The 16,447-nt window shown below is 37.7% G+C and overlaps 2 pseudogenes; both read right to left on the reverse strand.

The window, feature by feature from the left end:
• Nucleotides 1-448: 448 nt before the first annotated feature.
• LOC121757876 lies at nucleotides 449-6,339 on the reverse strand (annotated as a pseudogene).
• A 1,214-nt stretch (nucleotides 6,340-7,553) lies between these two features.
• On the reverse strand, nucleotides 7,554-11,917 carry LOC121758893 (annotated as a pseudogene).
• Between the last annotated feature and the right edge of the window lie 4,530 nt (nucleotides 11,918-16,447).

Raw genomic sequence — 16,447 nt, forward strand, 5'->3', positions numbered from 1 at the left:
GAAGTCACCACCTATAATCCATGGTATTCCCTCTAGGGTTCCAGCGATCTCTCTCATCTTAGCCCGCAAAAGGTATCTCTCAGATCTTGTTTAATGATTTTAACTACAAGTCGATATATATACTCTCACTTGCGTGTGTGTGTGAGTATGATATATAGTAATCGAATATGAGGGATGAAAGCTAATGAAAAATGAAATATATCGATAGTTCGGTAACATATAAACAACCCTGCGATCCAAAACAAAAGCCAATATCACTTCAGAGAATATATATTTGTCAGTAAACATCTTTACTGATTAGTGCCAAACACGAATATCGTCTGTTTATGTCAAGAATATCAGAGATACATGCAATGAATTTACTATAGTTTTAAAACATGATAATCACCAGGCAGCTATGAATCAAGTGTAAGCTAAGCCATCACATCAACGGAACACTCTCAACTGCTTACAAGGAACAATCTCCTTTACCAGTTCGGTGAGGAATGCCTGTTTGTTCAACACCATCAAGAGTTGTGAAAGCAGACTCAAGTACCCGGGAGAGATAGGCAATAACTCTGAAATTGGACAGAGAAACCAGAGCTTAGTATAGAAGCAACTCGGACAAGAGTAGAGACGAGAATGTGACGAAATTGAAAAAACTCTTTCAGAAAGACAAAGAAAAAGAAAAAAAAGCACGTGAATGGGAATCTAATAATTGCCATACAATATATTCCTGGTATGCCGCCTAAAGAACAAACTTTAAATTGAACATCATATACACAAGGTAAAAATGACTAAGCTTTCACACCTAGTGCAAGCATTTGTTGGTCGCTGCTCCGGACTAATGTCATCGTCAGATGATCGGAAATCTGCAGCTTTCTGTTCAGCTGATTGCAGGCGATCAACTTACAATAACTCAATAGTCAAATAAAACAATATCTAAGTAAACCAAAAGAGGCACGTGAAAAAGGTAAGAAAATTCAATTCTTAGAAAACAGGAATATCATACTTCCGGAGAGAAATTTAATACTCACCTCAGCCATCACTGTTTCAATGCACAGCTGGAGCCCTTGTAGGCAGCAGCTTCTGCACTGGACATTGCTGATGCCATTTCTTCACAGGCAGCAGCATGTGCACCCTCCACAGGCAGTAAGATTTGAGAAACGGAGTTTGCAAAAAACTGCAAAATCAGAGTTCTTACTAGTAAGATTTGGCACAAGTTCTATAATAAACGTCAAGAAACACGACTGCAAGCAAAATGACATACTTGTTGAAGAACAACCACAATACTTCCGCACTGCTGTAGAGCAAGCATAAAAGATTTAAAACCACTTTCTCCAGCTGCAGCAGCAGTTTCTCCCTACATAATACCAAGTAAATTCTAACATTAAAATAGTTCAAGAACAAGATCTGCAAATACGACATTCATTTTTGCATATTGTAACCAGCGAAAGACTCAAGAAAGCTAAATGTATCAAGTCCTTACTATAGATGTGGATCCTGCAACTCTTCGACCCACACTAGTTCCTAGAACAAACCGTTCTCTAGATGCTGCAGCATCAGTCAGGCTTTCTCTCGCTCTTTCAAGGCCTTCTGTTATATATTGACTAACCTAAAGAAGGAAAAGGAATAAGAAGATGATAAAATAGTTTCTTAGACACCTACAGAAAGAATTCAGAGTACTGCAAGAAACTGATAATCTCGCCTGCTTCAAAAGGCATGTGAAAACGAGCCGAACGTTAGCTGCAAGAGTAGTTTCCTGCACGATAGTAAGATATAATCTACTATTAGTTAAAGCTATGGAACAATTTTGCAATCACATAATGGACTCTCTCTCTATCTCTTAATGTTTGATCTCAGAATAAATAAAAGTCGAACCAGGTATACCTGTGTTGAAAACAAAGTACATCTGGATATGGCTTCTTCGTTCCAGTGTACAAAGTCGGTAACAATGGTGACAGTTATCTGGTGTTGAGAAGATGCAATGGATGCTCCCTTGGAACGCCCAATTGTGCCCTTTGATTCAGAGGACGAGGACTCAATTCCTAGTTCCTCCATCTGCAGCATTTTCATTTTCACAGCCATTTGAAAAACAAAGCATTAAGCTAGTGAGTATATGAATTGTGATAATAGCCACTAGGTCAGAAGGCTCTCTCTTTCTAAAGCAAGAGAGGAAGACAAAGATGGAGATCCATAGTTTAGGACGGACCTTTTCCTTATAGAGTAGCCTAAGAGAAACCTTTTCATATTCTATATATGTATCTTTGTGGGGAAGAAAAAGTGACTCAGTCAAGCCTGCACAGAAAGATAAGATGAAGATTATAAATTCATCAATGTGTTATCTACAGAATCTGTTAATATAGCAGATAATATCTTTCAGCAGAAGCAACCGTTTTTTCCAATTAATATCTCTCATGATGCCACACGATAAGAGATTCCAACAGTTAATTTATGCTAGCATTTTCTGCATAAAAAGTTTCCTTCAGTTAGACATTGTATCTTATCGTATTATGTCTCTGTCATTAAGAAAAGGTATACCAGTATACAGTTGTCTCCAGTGATAAATAGATTGCTTGATTTCTTATAATATTCTGAACATGGCTTTCTACTTTGAATTATTATCTTCTTACATGTGATCTAGTAGAGTGGATTCAACACAAGCATAAATACCATGATGAAAGAATCAAAGGAACATCAAGCCTTTTTTTATTTTTCCTGAATTTACATAGAATTCTATATGTGCACATAACAGAAAAAATATGTTCCCAAGTCAGAGGCTGAAGATAGTTGATGTTGTAGAAAATCTCTTGATAACTTTATATTATGTACCTTCAACATCCAAGTCACCACATCCCACGCTATGCAAGTCCTTAGAAAGTTCAAGCGTTTTCTCATATGACACTGCTAGCATTCTCAGATACTGAGGGTTATAAGGAAATTGTTAATATTTTATTCTGAACTCATAACATAATAGAATTTGCTAGCTGCATAAGGGACTCACTAATATAAGCCCTCCTTCCTTGGAAGGTGGATTAACAAGAGATGGTTTCAGCAATAGCTTCTCAAGAAGATTAGGAACTCGGTCTTCCAGGACACGCTTCATGTGTAACAAAATAAAAAAAATCAATAATGTAGAACATAATACCAAATATCCTATGATCTATGCATATTTGAGAAATATATGCAAGATATTTTGAAATTATCAATGACTTCAATCAAACCAGAATTATAGCCAGGTCTAGTTAATGCATGGAAAAATCAATCAAACCAGAATACCTGAACCAATATCGACATGACATCATTGGGGTAAGGAAATACTGCTGTTATGGTTTCTGCTTCTTTCTTTACAGTATCTGCAAGAAAGTAGTAACAAAAGCAAAATGAGTTGTCAAACACAACTCATGAGACAAGGTGGAGTTTTTCATACCAGTAATTTCTTTGTACAATGAAGAGAGCCCTTGCCCAACATTGCTAGGAATGGGTTGAGATCCAGAGTCACCAAGAACCACTTGGACATCAGCATTCATGACCTCCAAATCAAACATTGGACGTAACCCCACATAATGTTGCATAACACTAGTACCCCTGTTGAACTGAATACAGACATCACTAGTAGTATTTCAGCTACACAATCAAGCAACATAAGTTATGCATATGTTGCAAAGATAACACCCTACAATGCAGACATGCTTAATGGCACATATCTTAATCTACAAGACCAATGACCAATCCTTTAAAAAAAACATAGAAACAGATGACAATAGTAACAATGAAGGTGATGGTGATAATAGCACATAACAGGTAAAAATATAAATAGATAACAGATTGCACTAATTGATCTTTAGAAGTTTTCAGCTTCTTTGTCATTTTACAGACATGATGAAAATCCTTAGCGCAAATCTTGGACAATGCTCTATTGCAACAAAACATTCTGCCCGCCTGATTGAACAAATCACCTGCAACAAAATAATTGCACATTGTGCCATTGAACACAGATCCTTTTTCTGCGAGGCTACATCAAATCTGGACAGCAATTTGTTTTCCAGTTCTGCACACAATTTAGAACAATAACCAATAATCAAAACTAAGCAAAGGGGGATATTAGATTCAAATTAAATGTGTGCTTCGAGAACCAGAATTGAAGCGGTGAGCTTCGTTTAAAGATTTATATACTTTGTTGATCGAACCAGATTCTGAAACACAGTTACGCTAGGATATGCTTAGGCTCAAAAGTCCTCGGTAATTTCAAGTTAAATGGCTCATATAGCCAAAAGTAGATCAGTCAACTAAAACAAAATCATACCATTGCAATATTCCTGGAGATTACCAACTGCAACTTCCAATCCTTTGCTTGCTGTTGCATTTCCTGAGACAGTCATGGCTTGTCTTCCAGGATCTTCTTCGGCAAATGATCCTATATTGACAGCAGTTACCAGAATTTTCAAACTTTTGTAATCAAGAAGGAAATATAAATCACAGTACATGAATAAGAGGTTTATCTCAGTTCCAGGACATGATTTATTCAAATCATATGACACATTTCTGAAGAAAGGAACATGATTTAAATTACAGGAGATGGCTTTCAGTTTACAGAAGACTAATACCAAGAACTTCTATTCTCAGATTTTTTTAAAAACTGCTAATTCTAAGATTCCTATAAGGGGTTCATCTTACTCAATTTTTGCGCAATTGATGCAGCCTCAGATACCCGGGTATCATCTGAGAATAAAGGTGAGAGTTCCATTAGGTCACCAGGACTGCTGTTAAACTCCATCAGGTACTGCAGGATGAAGATCGCTTAGCGCTATTCAAGATGGTGTCGACATTGCTAATCATCATAAGCAGAGAGGCTTTTATGGCTACACAATTGTAGTAGACACATAGAGGCACATCTGAACCTTCTTATAAAGAGTCTACCTTAATAAGATCTATTGTTTGAGTGGCATTTTCTCTCTGGGTGTCTGCACTCTGACAATAAGAATGACAGAATTCAAAAGATCAATTTCCGAAATTCAGACATGATTTGCCAAGATATATATATATAGGTAATGAAGTAAGTGAAACAGCAATAGAAGAAGTAGCATCAAGTGTTAGATTAGCTTTACATGGCAATCATCAAATGAAAATTATAAACGAATATCTATACATGTAGAGTTGCATATGGTTTCACCTGAAGATGGTCCCCAATCTTAGCAGCAGTTTGGCCAACGCTCGATATGCGGGAATCCAACCTTGCAAAACTATCGAACAGGACCTCAACACGTTTTTCGAGCTGTGTGCCGCATGAAGAAAGAAGCAAAAAACAGAAAAGTGCAGCCATACACTTCATTAAGCAACAAAGTTAAAGAGCCACCACTCTACAAAAAAAGGACATGCGTGATACATGCGATAAAAGAGCAAGAACAACTGACCTCAGAAAGTGTCTTACGGTGCTTATAATCTTGACTTGCTACTTCCTTCTTGAGATTGTTGAGTTTCCCATCAATCTTTGGGCACACATGAATATTAGAAATGAGAACTAGTAAAAGAAACCGATAACCTAGTACTTTGTTGAAACTTACCTTCTTTCTAAGATCAATCAACTGCGTACCCGAATTCTTGAATAGAGATAACAGAGCATCTACTTCGGGAAACAACGGGCTTGATTCCTACCGAGAATTTCACAGCTTCTGAATGAGTTCGCGTATGACCACGTGGCATAACATCATTTACACTAGCTTTTTCAGAAGCATCTATTTCTTCTAAACACGATGGTAAGAACTGATTTACTAACTTCCGGAACAGTACATCAAATGAAACGTCACCCTACATTATACAGGCAAGCACATAGAAGAGCAGCCGAATCAGCTGCAATTCACGTAAAAGTGATCAAGACACATACACTCAAAACACAAACTAGTCCTCACCTTGAACTCATCAATGCTTAAAATTATTGCAGAGGCATCAATCGTTGCACCATTTTTCGTCTCTTCCATCTAAGAGAGAGCAAAATATGACGAGTACTATCAAGTATGGCTTGGGAATCACCGACTAAATAAGCAATCAGAATCGATAAATGTAGGCCTACTGTTATTGGCTAAAGTCAGTAGAAGGATGTCTATGATAGATAGCCTTTGCATAATGCGACAATCGAAAATAAAATGGTACATTGAGCTGAGCAAGCGTGCTTAAATATATCACAAAATCAAATCATCCACTACATACACGGAAAAAAATCACAATGTGTTCTTCAAAATGGAAATCACCGAAATCTACAGTATCAGTCAGCGAGAAAACATCAAATAGAACGAACATTAAAAAATCCAACTGGAAATTCACCTGAACGATGTTGTTGGAACCGCGAAGCTTCACAGTGAGGAATCAATACAAAAAAGGATCTACCTCGAAATTTGCCGCACAATGTTTTGCATGTATCTGTTTAGGTGCATTACGATAGAAATCTGAACCACAATGCGAAGAATTGACAGCGATTTCTGGAAAAAATTTAGCCGCCGAAGAATTTGTGGGGTTTTTTCGCGCAAGTTTTCATCAACCGTTGCGCATGAAAAATAGCATCAATTACTTTGACCGCAGCGAGTAAATCTAAAACTGTAAAAGTAAATAGTAGCAGTACTATTTACCGCTGTGATTTTCAATTGTATTTCCCTACCTTAAGTTTTCCCATTCTAAAAATTTCGGAACTCGTTTTGATTTAAACATTAATCTGGTTACAGCATCTCCCAGGGGAGAAGGTATATATAAAAAGATATACTATTATGTATTTACTTTCTTAAAAAGTGAAATATATCCTTCTAAAAATAACACGCTCTAAATGAAAAATATATAGAAAGGTAAATTATTTTTTTAAAATAAAATAATACTATAGTCCAAAATGCATTAAAAATATAAATTGTAATACTTTTTCAAATACCTTTCCCCTTGGAGATGTGTTTTTTATGAAAAGAAGACAAATATGGTAGTTATAAAATTTTCAATGGGAAGGTAAAGATACCTCTTCAAAATGAGAAAATGTATAATACATTCTCATATATCTCTCTCTTCGAAGAATGATTTTTCATGAAAAAAAAAGATAAATATGATAGTTAAATTAGTTTACCTCACCCCTTGGGGAATCAGAGATGCTCTTATATGTAAACCAAGTTAAGATAATTTAATCCAATTTTACTTTAGTCATGTCACCAAAATTTCATAAAATAAAGATAATACTCGAGATCCTACTTTATTCAGCATAGATTTTAAAAAATGTGCTGAAGTGTGATTAAAAATATGAGTTGAATAAAATGAGATTCCGGCCATATCAAAATGACAAAATAAAACTCCTATTATTAAACGAAATGAGTTTTTAATACTCGGGATCCTACTTTAATATTTTTACAACTGATTTAACGACGGCTTAATTGCGAAAGTAGTTTGAATGTTGAAAATTCATGCTTCCTTAGTCCACGATAAAATGTCCTACTTTGAGTCGGCAAAGAGTTTATACGAAGAAATTTTTACATGAATTTTTTTATAGAAAAAACGACTTTCTAGCTTGTTTTGTTTTGTTTTGTTTTGTTTGAGAGCACAAGTTGTAGTAGTAATAAACGGCATTTACTGCACTAGACTTAAAGACAGAATCCAAACTAATCTTGTAACATGCTAGTAGTAAAGATCCATTAAAAAGAAAGCAAAAACCAGATCCTTCCTCTCTTAAGACACGGAATGCCTCCCTTTCCTCGTCGGCGTCGATTTCGCCTCGTCGTGGATGCCCGAGCCGAGACTCTCCGATGAATCGGACCCGCTGTTCTCCGCCTGCGCCGCCTTGTTCGACCAAATCTTGGAGAAGATCCTCTTCGACATGATCAGACCCTTCACCTTGCTGATGGCGGCCCTGTCCGAGTTCCCGTTCATCTTGCTCTCCCCGTTGCTCCTCTCGTGCATCGCTCCGTTGCCCACCCTCAGGGAGGCCAGCTCGCCTCTCAGCGCTCTGAGCTCCTCCGACGAAGCAACAGCGTCCCAATCCTCGTCTGTGTTGTCGTCTGCGACCGGGAGCTGCCGTAGGAGCTGGAGTTGAGGTCCTTGATTGCCTTGGGCAGGTCCGGGGTGCTGCTCCCGGAGGAAGCAGAAGCCCGGACTTGCTCGAAAAGAGCACCTGCACCACCACGCGTAGAGGGAGCCTCTCGTTCTGCACGGCATGCATGCATGCCTCCGCGGAGAGCTTCTTGCAGTCCATCAACCGGCATAGCTTCTTCCGCTCACTCTTACTGATCCCGGTGCACCTGCGCCATCGTTCCACACAAGAATTTCAACAACTCGCTCTAATGTATCGAATCGCAACGAAGCGAAGGTTTTTTTTAATGTTTACCTTGAGATATGTATCGACAGCGCGATATAGAGCATCGTGGGAAGGTCGTGGATAGCTCGAGACGAGCTCTGCAATCCCGGTGAAGGTAGCTAGTGGTAGATTAGGATCCTTTGCAATCTCAACAAGGTAGCCGTCGACGAGCTTTGCCACCATCAGCTTCGAAGCATCGGAGAGAATCCCGGGCCTAACGGGACTAGACATATCTTGAATCTCACCACAATCTTCCATCTCGGCCATGGAGTTCTTGTCTCGTGTCACGAATTCCTCGAGTATTTTTGTGACCACGTGGACATCGTACATTGTCTCTTCCCGGTCAGAAGCTCGGATCAACAGATCAGAGACGGAAGCCTCCTCCAACTGACGCCCTATACTTTTTGCCAGCTCCATCTTGACCGTCTCTCCCGAGTCAGCGGAGATGGACGCTTTCAACAGCTTGAGCAAGAAACTGCACGAGACGCTGCCCTTCTCCGCGGGCAACAGCCACACGATGGTGTCCAAGATGTTGCGATACTTGGCCAGATCATTCTGTTGGATTACGTTCTTGCCAGAGCCGGGTAGTTTACGGTAAGCATACGCTTTCAAAGCCTCTCCGATCACCTCACAAGATACAACCTGTTTGTTCTTAATAGTCATGATGATCTTCTTGAACAAATCTATGTCGAGCTCGCACAAGTCCTCGACCCACCAGTCATTCGGGACCATTTGGTTTCTGAGGGCGTCCCAGCTGGGGTCGTTCCCATTTTCCTCAGATATCTTCTTCCGGTTGTAAGTGTAGGACCAGTCCACCTTAGATACATGAACGGACGCCTTGGAAGCGATAGCATCGATGCACTGGCTGATTATCTTCGCTTCCTCACTCAACGGGGACGTGGATTTCACTGTTTGAACAACTATGATGGAGTCCTTCCAGCTCCTGAAAATCACCGAGTTGAGGAAAACATCGACCTTGTAGATGAGGTTGCCTTTCTCTACCGACTCATGCATCTCGAGATACTCAGCAGCACAACGGCTTGTAACAACGTTATAAGCATTTAGGGTTACAGTCATCCCGTAACAAAACTTGGCACATACTTCAAAGGCACTGGCGCCGCCTGGAATATCATCAATATTGACCTCATCGCCATTTCCATCATTACCCGAAGAAACCAACTTCTGTAACCGTGCACATTTAGAGAGAAGAGGAAACTGCACATTTCATTTTAGCCAAAAATCAGTATTGATGTCATAGTTATCTGTAATAGTAGTATGTAAAATAGATGATTGGCCGATAAATACAAGCATTAACGAATAAATTACAGACATAATTTCCATTCGCATATTCGTAAGATCACCATACCTTGTGAAGGTAGAACTTACATCGCCAATGTGAACGATAATGTCGGTAGCCAACTCACTAGCCACATATCTGCAGACAAGAGTGTTTTAACATTAGGACATGCTTAAGTCGATCACCACCTTCACGAATACACTCACAAAAGGAAAGTGACTGTATCACGACGGTTCAAGAAGCCTTGGAGTACTATTAAAATAGTCTTAATCATTATTCGGTTTCATATGCATCAAATAATTCAGCTGTGTACGCATTTTCCAGAGATGGGTCGAGAGCTTCAGTTGAAAAGTTACATATTTTTGTCCTAAAAAATGGTCGAAAGCCATGAAATAAGTCCTGCAATAAATCATTCAACTCAATAGGGACGAAGATAGAGCTTAAAACCTTGGGATACAGCCCATAAACAATCTTTTTCGAGTTGGCAAATGCACAAAATGACAGAAACATCAAAAAGAAAGAGTAGAGCTTCTCGGAGCAAGAACGCCGACTTAGACGAACATATTGCTGTGTACACATAAAAGGAGAGAGAGAGGCTGGAAATTGACCAACAACCATTATGATTTTACTAATCCGGTGATAGCGACTGAATTAGCTCAATGTTTCATACTTTCACCTTCCATCAAAAAGCTAAAAGATAGAAAGTGGAGACAGCAAAAAGATAACAGGAAAATATATATAATACAAAGCCAAACAATTGAAAAGAAATAAGAGATTCACATAAGTTCAGCAAGCATACAAAATCATTCAAAGGAAGATACAAACATCGAACATAAGAGGAAGACGGACAGAGATCTAACCTGACACAGTTCCCATCGGTCTGAAACGTATCAGGCTTGGATCCAAGCTTCATAAACTTCATCTTGCCAGACTTGAAGATCTATTCTCACCCAAATACTTGAAGAAAAAGGGGGAAAGAACACCACAATGCTTCCACACTACTCAACTGAATACAGCAAAATGCACTAGGCCGGATTGACTTTCGAGCATTTCCAACGATCCGACAGGGCTTGAATCGAGGAGAGAATCCCTGGAAATGGATAAATGCAGGAGTGGGGACCAATTTTCTCAATATAGCCAATTTCTTGAAGTTCTAGAGGGGAAAAAGTGATGGGATCTAAAAGAGGCGAAAAAGATAAATGCTTCGTGCGACCGAATCTTGACAACCAACCAGGCAAGAAGCAACTTTTTATTCACTTTCTAGAGAGAGGATATGGAATGGGGGTTTAATACAGATTCAGAGTTTTTAAAGAAATGGATCACTTGAATGGGAAGAGAGCTACACAGGAGGCTGTTTCCTTGGTCGGCGGCAGAGCCCACGGAGTCCGGAAGCACCTAGTCAGCAAAGGAGACATCACCAACAGGCTTACACACTAAATTATTCCCCAAAACCAGAGATAGCTGCCACTAACACCCAATCTAACTCCACCCAGCCACCCTCCTACTATTTCTTTATCTTTCACTTTCCCTCTCTCTCTCTCTCTCTCTCTCTCTCCCTATTTCTTTAATCAGCATAAAGATATACAGGCAAAAATATGCATAAACAAACAACAAGGGACCCTAGTGCTCATAAAAGGCTTCAAGTTCCAAATCTCATAAAGAAATTTAAAAAAACATAAAACATGTGCACTATAATTACTGTGACAGTTCAAAACCTGCAACGGAAAACAGCATCTCGGTATCAGATGAATCAACCACCAAAACGGTAGACAATGAGCATCTCTCCTTATAGATTTCACTGAGGCTGTAATTATAAAAAATGGAAGGATGGCTTAGTACATAGGTTTTCTTGAACAATACTACTCTATTAAGGATAAATCAATGCACCAGAATAATCTCAGGAACAGAAGAAATCAGAAGGCCATCAACCATGTGGTGTGAAAATCATGCAAGAATCCAAAATATACTAAATTAAATAAATTTCAAGAATGAAGTCAACAGACAGAACCCAAAAGGCACTCTCCATGTAAACCCCCAACAAAACCCAATGGTAGAAACACAAGAAACCCACCTCAAATAATGAATCAAATCAAAATGTGAAGCACACTCAGTATCTCCTTTTGGAATAAAGATGCGGTGGTTAGCAAATATGAGGAGAAATAAATGAGGCCGCGTGCTGGAAACTGAGTTCTAGGCCGAAAAGATGAATCTTTTTAGCACAGACACCAAAAAAAGAAAAGGAATCAAGAAAATGGAGATTTTCTTTTTACAGAAATGGGCAGGGAAATGCTCACTCCCAAAAGCAAAGATTTTGCTGGCTATGTGCTCACCAGTTTTGCTGGAATAAGCCTTTCTTCCCCAGAATTACCCTTTTTCATTTATGAGCAAGGACAAAGTGAAAAGGTAAAGGTAAAAACCTCAACAGTAGTAGCCCACTCATTTAAGAAACTCCACTTAAATGATGAAATTTAAATCAAATGAGTTAATCTAATTTTATACTAATAAAATGGAGTACAAGTGAAATAAGTTATTAAAATGGCATTCATAATACTCTATAATATTAGAGTGATTGTTCACTTAAATAGTAAAGTTTTCAAAAATTTACGCTCCTTCTGTCTCACGTTATTTGAGGCGTTTCTTTTCGGCACAAGATTGAAGAAAATTGTGTTTAATAAGTTAAATAAAGTTGAAGTGAGAATAATCTAAAAGATAGAAACGAGAGCAAAGTAAAAAAAATGAAAAAGACAATTGATCATGTGCATGCGCAGAATTTGAATGAAGAAGGCAAGCTATAAATCATGGCTCAGAAAATACTTCTAGTGCTGTTAACGAGAAAGTATTTATAGTCATAAAAACGACCACAAATGCAACTAAAGAGACATGACGATGGGAGCTTTGGGAAAGAAGATTTGATTCTTATTTCGGTTGTAGTAATTTGTATTGTCCTTTAGCTGAATTAGTTAGATTATTCTTTTACATTTTTTACTATCATATGCTTCATTAATTAAGTATATATTGCTTGGAAATCCATATATATTTGCAAGTTGTACTATTCTTTTTAACAAGTTCTCTTTTCATATGCTTCTTTTTATTTATAATAGACTGTTTCGAAGTGTTATAAATTTATAATGGAAATGCTTCTCAAGGAAGTCTAAGAGCATCCGCAGCGGTGCTTGCTGGGACGGACGGCGTCCGTGCCGCTGAGCAGGCGACGTGGCGCGTTTCTATTGGCCAACGGATTATCCGTTGGAATTCTTTTTTTTAATTGAAATAATACCGAAAATAATACCAAAAATTAAAAAAAAATCAGATTCCCAAATATAGCAGTTTTATTACCGTTTTTTGGATTTTTTTTTTATTTTTTTATATTTTTTAAAACCCTAAAATCATCTATAAATACACACATTCAACATCCATTTTTCACATCAAATTATCTCTCATTCACCATTTTTCATACAACCTATCTACATCTTCTTTTCTTACTCAATCTCTCTAAAAGATTTCATACCGATATCATGGCTGAAGTGGAGGGCGAAGAACGAGAATACTATGAACAATATCGTGCAGCCTATGAAGCCTATGTCGCCGCCACCACCCCCGTCCCTCCTCCTCGACCAACTAGATCAATTCGCCACTACATACCTCGTGACCGGGAGGGAGCCAATGAAAGGCTCGTTGCCGACTATTTTTCCGACCATCCGCGGTTTCCGGAAGATTACTTCTGGCACCGTTTTCGCATGTTAAAACGGTTGTTTATGCGTATTGTCAACACATTGTCCGCCTGTGTTGAATACTTTCAATCAAGTAGAGACGCAACCGGTCGGCAAAGTCTCTCGGCATTGTAGAAGTGTACTTGTGCCATCCGACAATTTGCTACTGGGCAATCGGCTGACCTCTTCGACGAGTATTTACATGTGGGTGAGTCAACTGGAATCATATGCCTCAAAAATTTTTGCGACGGCATTCGTTCTGCTTTCGGTGAGGAATTCCTCCGGGCACCCACCACCGAAGATTATCAACGGTTGCTTCATCTTCACGAAACAGTCCAGGGTTTTCTCAGTATGCTTGGCAGTATTGACTGCATGCATTGGAAGTGGAAGAATTGTCCGACTGCTTGGAGGGGGCAATACTTAAGCGGCCACAAAGGCGGCGGCCCAACGCTTATCCTTGAAGCGGTCGTCGACTACCGCCTACGGATTTGGCATGCATATTTCGGTGTTGCCGGGTCCAACAACGACTTGAACGTGCTCTATTCTTCACCACTCTTCAATGATGTTTTGAATGGTGTAGCACCGACGATTGACTTCATCGTCAACGGAAATGCATACCACATGAGTTACTATCTCGCCAATGGTATCTACCTAAGGTGGTCGACTTTCGTGAAGACGTTCAGCAATCCGCAAGACCCGAGACGGGTTCTTTTTGTGCAGCGTCAAGAGTCTGCTCGGAAAGACGTCGAAAGAGCTTTTGGGGTCCTTCAAGCCCGATTCAACATTGTGAAGGCCCGTCTCGGCTGTGGTACGTTAAGAATATCACCGACATCATGTACTCGTGTATTATCTTGCACAACATGATTATAGCTGACGAAGGACCGAGAGCGGCTAACTTTTACGACGAGGATGAAGCCGGAAGCTCAACCGCGAGGTCTCCCCACGCCGATGTGTGCATACGATGGTGGGCGAGACGATCGAAACACATTTGGGAGAAATTCGGCACGAGTAGTGTTTTTTTTTTTATTTTATTAATTTAATTATGTAATTTTAATTTTGGATTTTAATTATGTAATTTTTATTTTTTTAGTAATTTGTAATGGTATCAGATATTTTAAATGTATTTTAATATTGTGGAAATGTTTTTAGTAATTGAAGTATTTAAATTAAGTAATAGAATGGTGTTGTGCTATTGGGGAAGAGCAGAGAGTAAAAAATTAATAAAAGTGGGTTCGGGCCCACATCCATTCTCTTGTCAAAGAGTACGGATGTGGATGCTCTAATGAACACGGATATTATTACTCCTACTATGTTTGATCTAATTTAAATGTAACTTAATAATAATGGTAGAAGCCCAGCTTGATCTTCACGCTGTACACCCTAACGACAAATTTAAAACATTTTGGATTGGATGTTGGATTTGATCATTAGAAAATCACAACGGTCAAAAAAAATCTTTTATCATGATCATATTTACTTTTCCAATGTATTATTCTTTCTTGTATGAATGAACACATGTATATTAATTATTACCATATATTTATGAAGTTAAACAAAATTCTGACTCATCCACGTATTATATTTCTAGATGATAGTATTATTAAATATCTAATCTAATTAATAATTTTCATCAATTAATGTAGTAATTGTTTATTACCCTAGTTTGCTAAATTAGTAAATTTGGAGCTGTTGTGACTTGTGAGTTGTGACCATTTTAGTCAAAATTTATGGATGTTATTTTTTTACGATATACCATACATTATATTATATCATCAGTATAATTTATTAGGATATTCCTCCCACTAAAAATGAGTATTTTACCAATGGTAATGGTAGGGATATTCCTACAAATCCTAGACGTCAATAAAATAAATAAATTAGCATAAATAAAGGGTCAAAATACTGCAGGCAACTTATTAATCCCAAATCCAAGAAATTTTGGCTGTACAATAAATTAATAAAAATTGAAGGGAATAGATCTGAAGGTCAAGTCTTAAAATTTCAAACGATATCTGCAGATACATTTAATGTAGTTTGACTACATTATTCCTAATTCCCAATTTTATAAGTTAGCTACCCATACCACACCGCTAATGCATGTGACAATTAAATATAGTGATTTATGTGATTATGAGAACACTTATATTCAATATATTTTATTTATAAAGTAACTGTATATGCAGTAAAAATAATTATATAAAAAAATCATTTTTAGAATTTGAACTTATAAGTTATGCATTCATCTAGTAAGGGAGTCGTATGATATAAGTATTATAACTTCGATTAGAATGTGATAGCTCATGCATAGAATTTATAAACAATTGTATTACTGGACTCTATACTTTTATTATAAGTTTATGTTAGAGTTCTCATGTTCCATAAAAAATATGATTATTTGAACGTTTGTTTATTACTAGTACTAATGATTTGGTGTAATTACTTTACAAGATTAGTGTAAGCACCATTAGGAATAAAAAAGACATATAGTACTATTAAATTTATGTAGCTTTTAATCTTATTAATCTGATAGCTAGCATTAAACTCGAAAGTTTAGGCTTAAATTTGTAAATTCTTGACTCAATTAATGCGCTGTCCAAATAAATATGATCCAATATTCCATGGACTGAGACATTCATATGATTATCCACCAACAAACAATAAAGAAATAAAATAAATAAGTAGAATAATTCTGCATTTCTGCTTTAGGTTTACAGACAAAATTGAATTCGAAGTAGAGTGACATTTAATAAAAAGGCTGTTATGCGTATGAACAGTCTAAAACAATAGCTACAGTAGCAATAAGCACATAGCCTTTTCCTAACGTAATAGAAAAACACACATTCATTAATGTTTTTTTCAGGAAAATTCAAATAATTAATAAAAAAAATAGTATAAGTTTGATTACCAGGCAAATCATAGTCATAATCTCTACTTGAAGCCTATAGAAGAGTATTTGCAATTTTGCATACATAAATTAATATTAAGGTTGGGGGAAAAGGGTCAATCCTAATGTTTAATTCAGAAACATACCTAATTGTTTTTTAGGTAGGATCACAATTTTGTCGATTACTCAGGCCCTTCATCTGTCTTTCCTAATTCCTATACGTGTCAATACACCTCACAATTAAGTAATTAACAATAACA

This window comes from Salvia splendens, chromosome 12, assembly GCF_004379255.2.
Source record: "Salvia splendens isolate huo1 chromosome 12, SspV2, whole genome shotgun sequence".
Taxonomy (NCBI): Eukaryota; Viridiplantae; Streptophyta; class Magnoliopsida; order Lamiales; family Lamiaceae; genus Salvia; species Salvia splendens.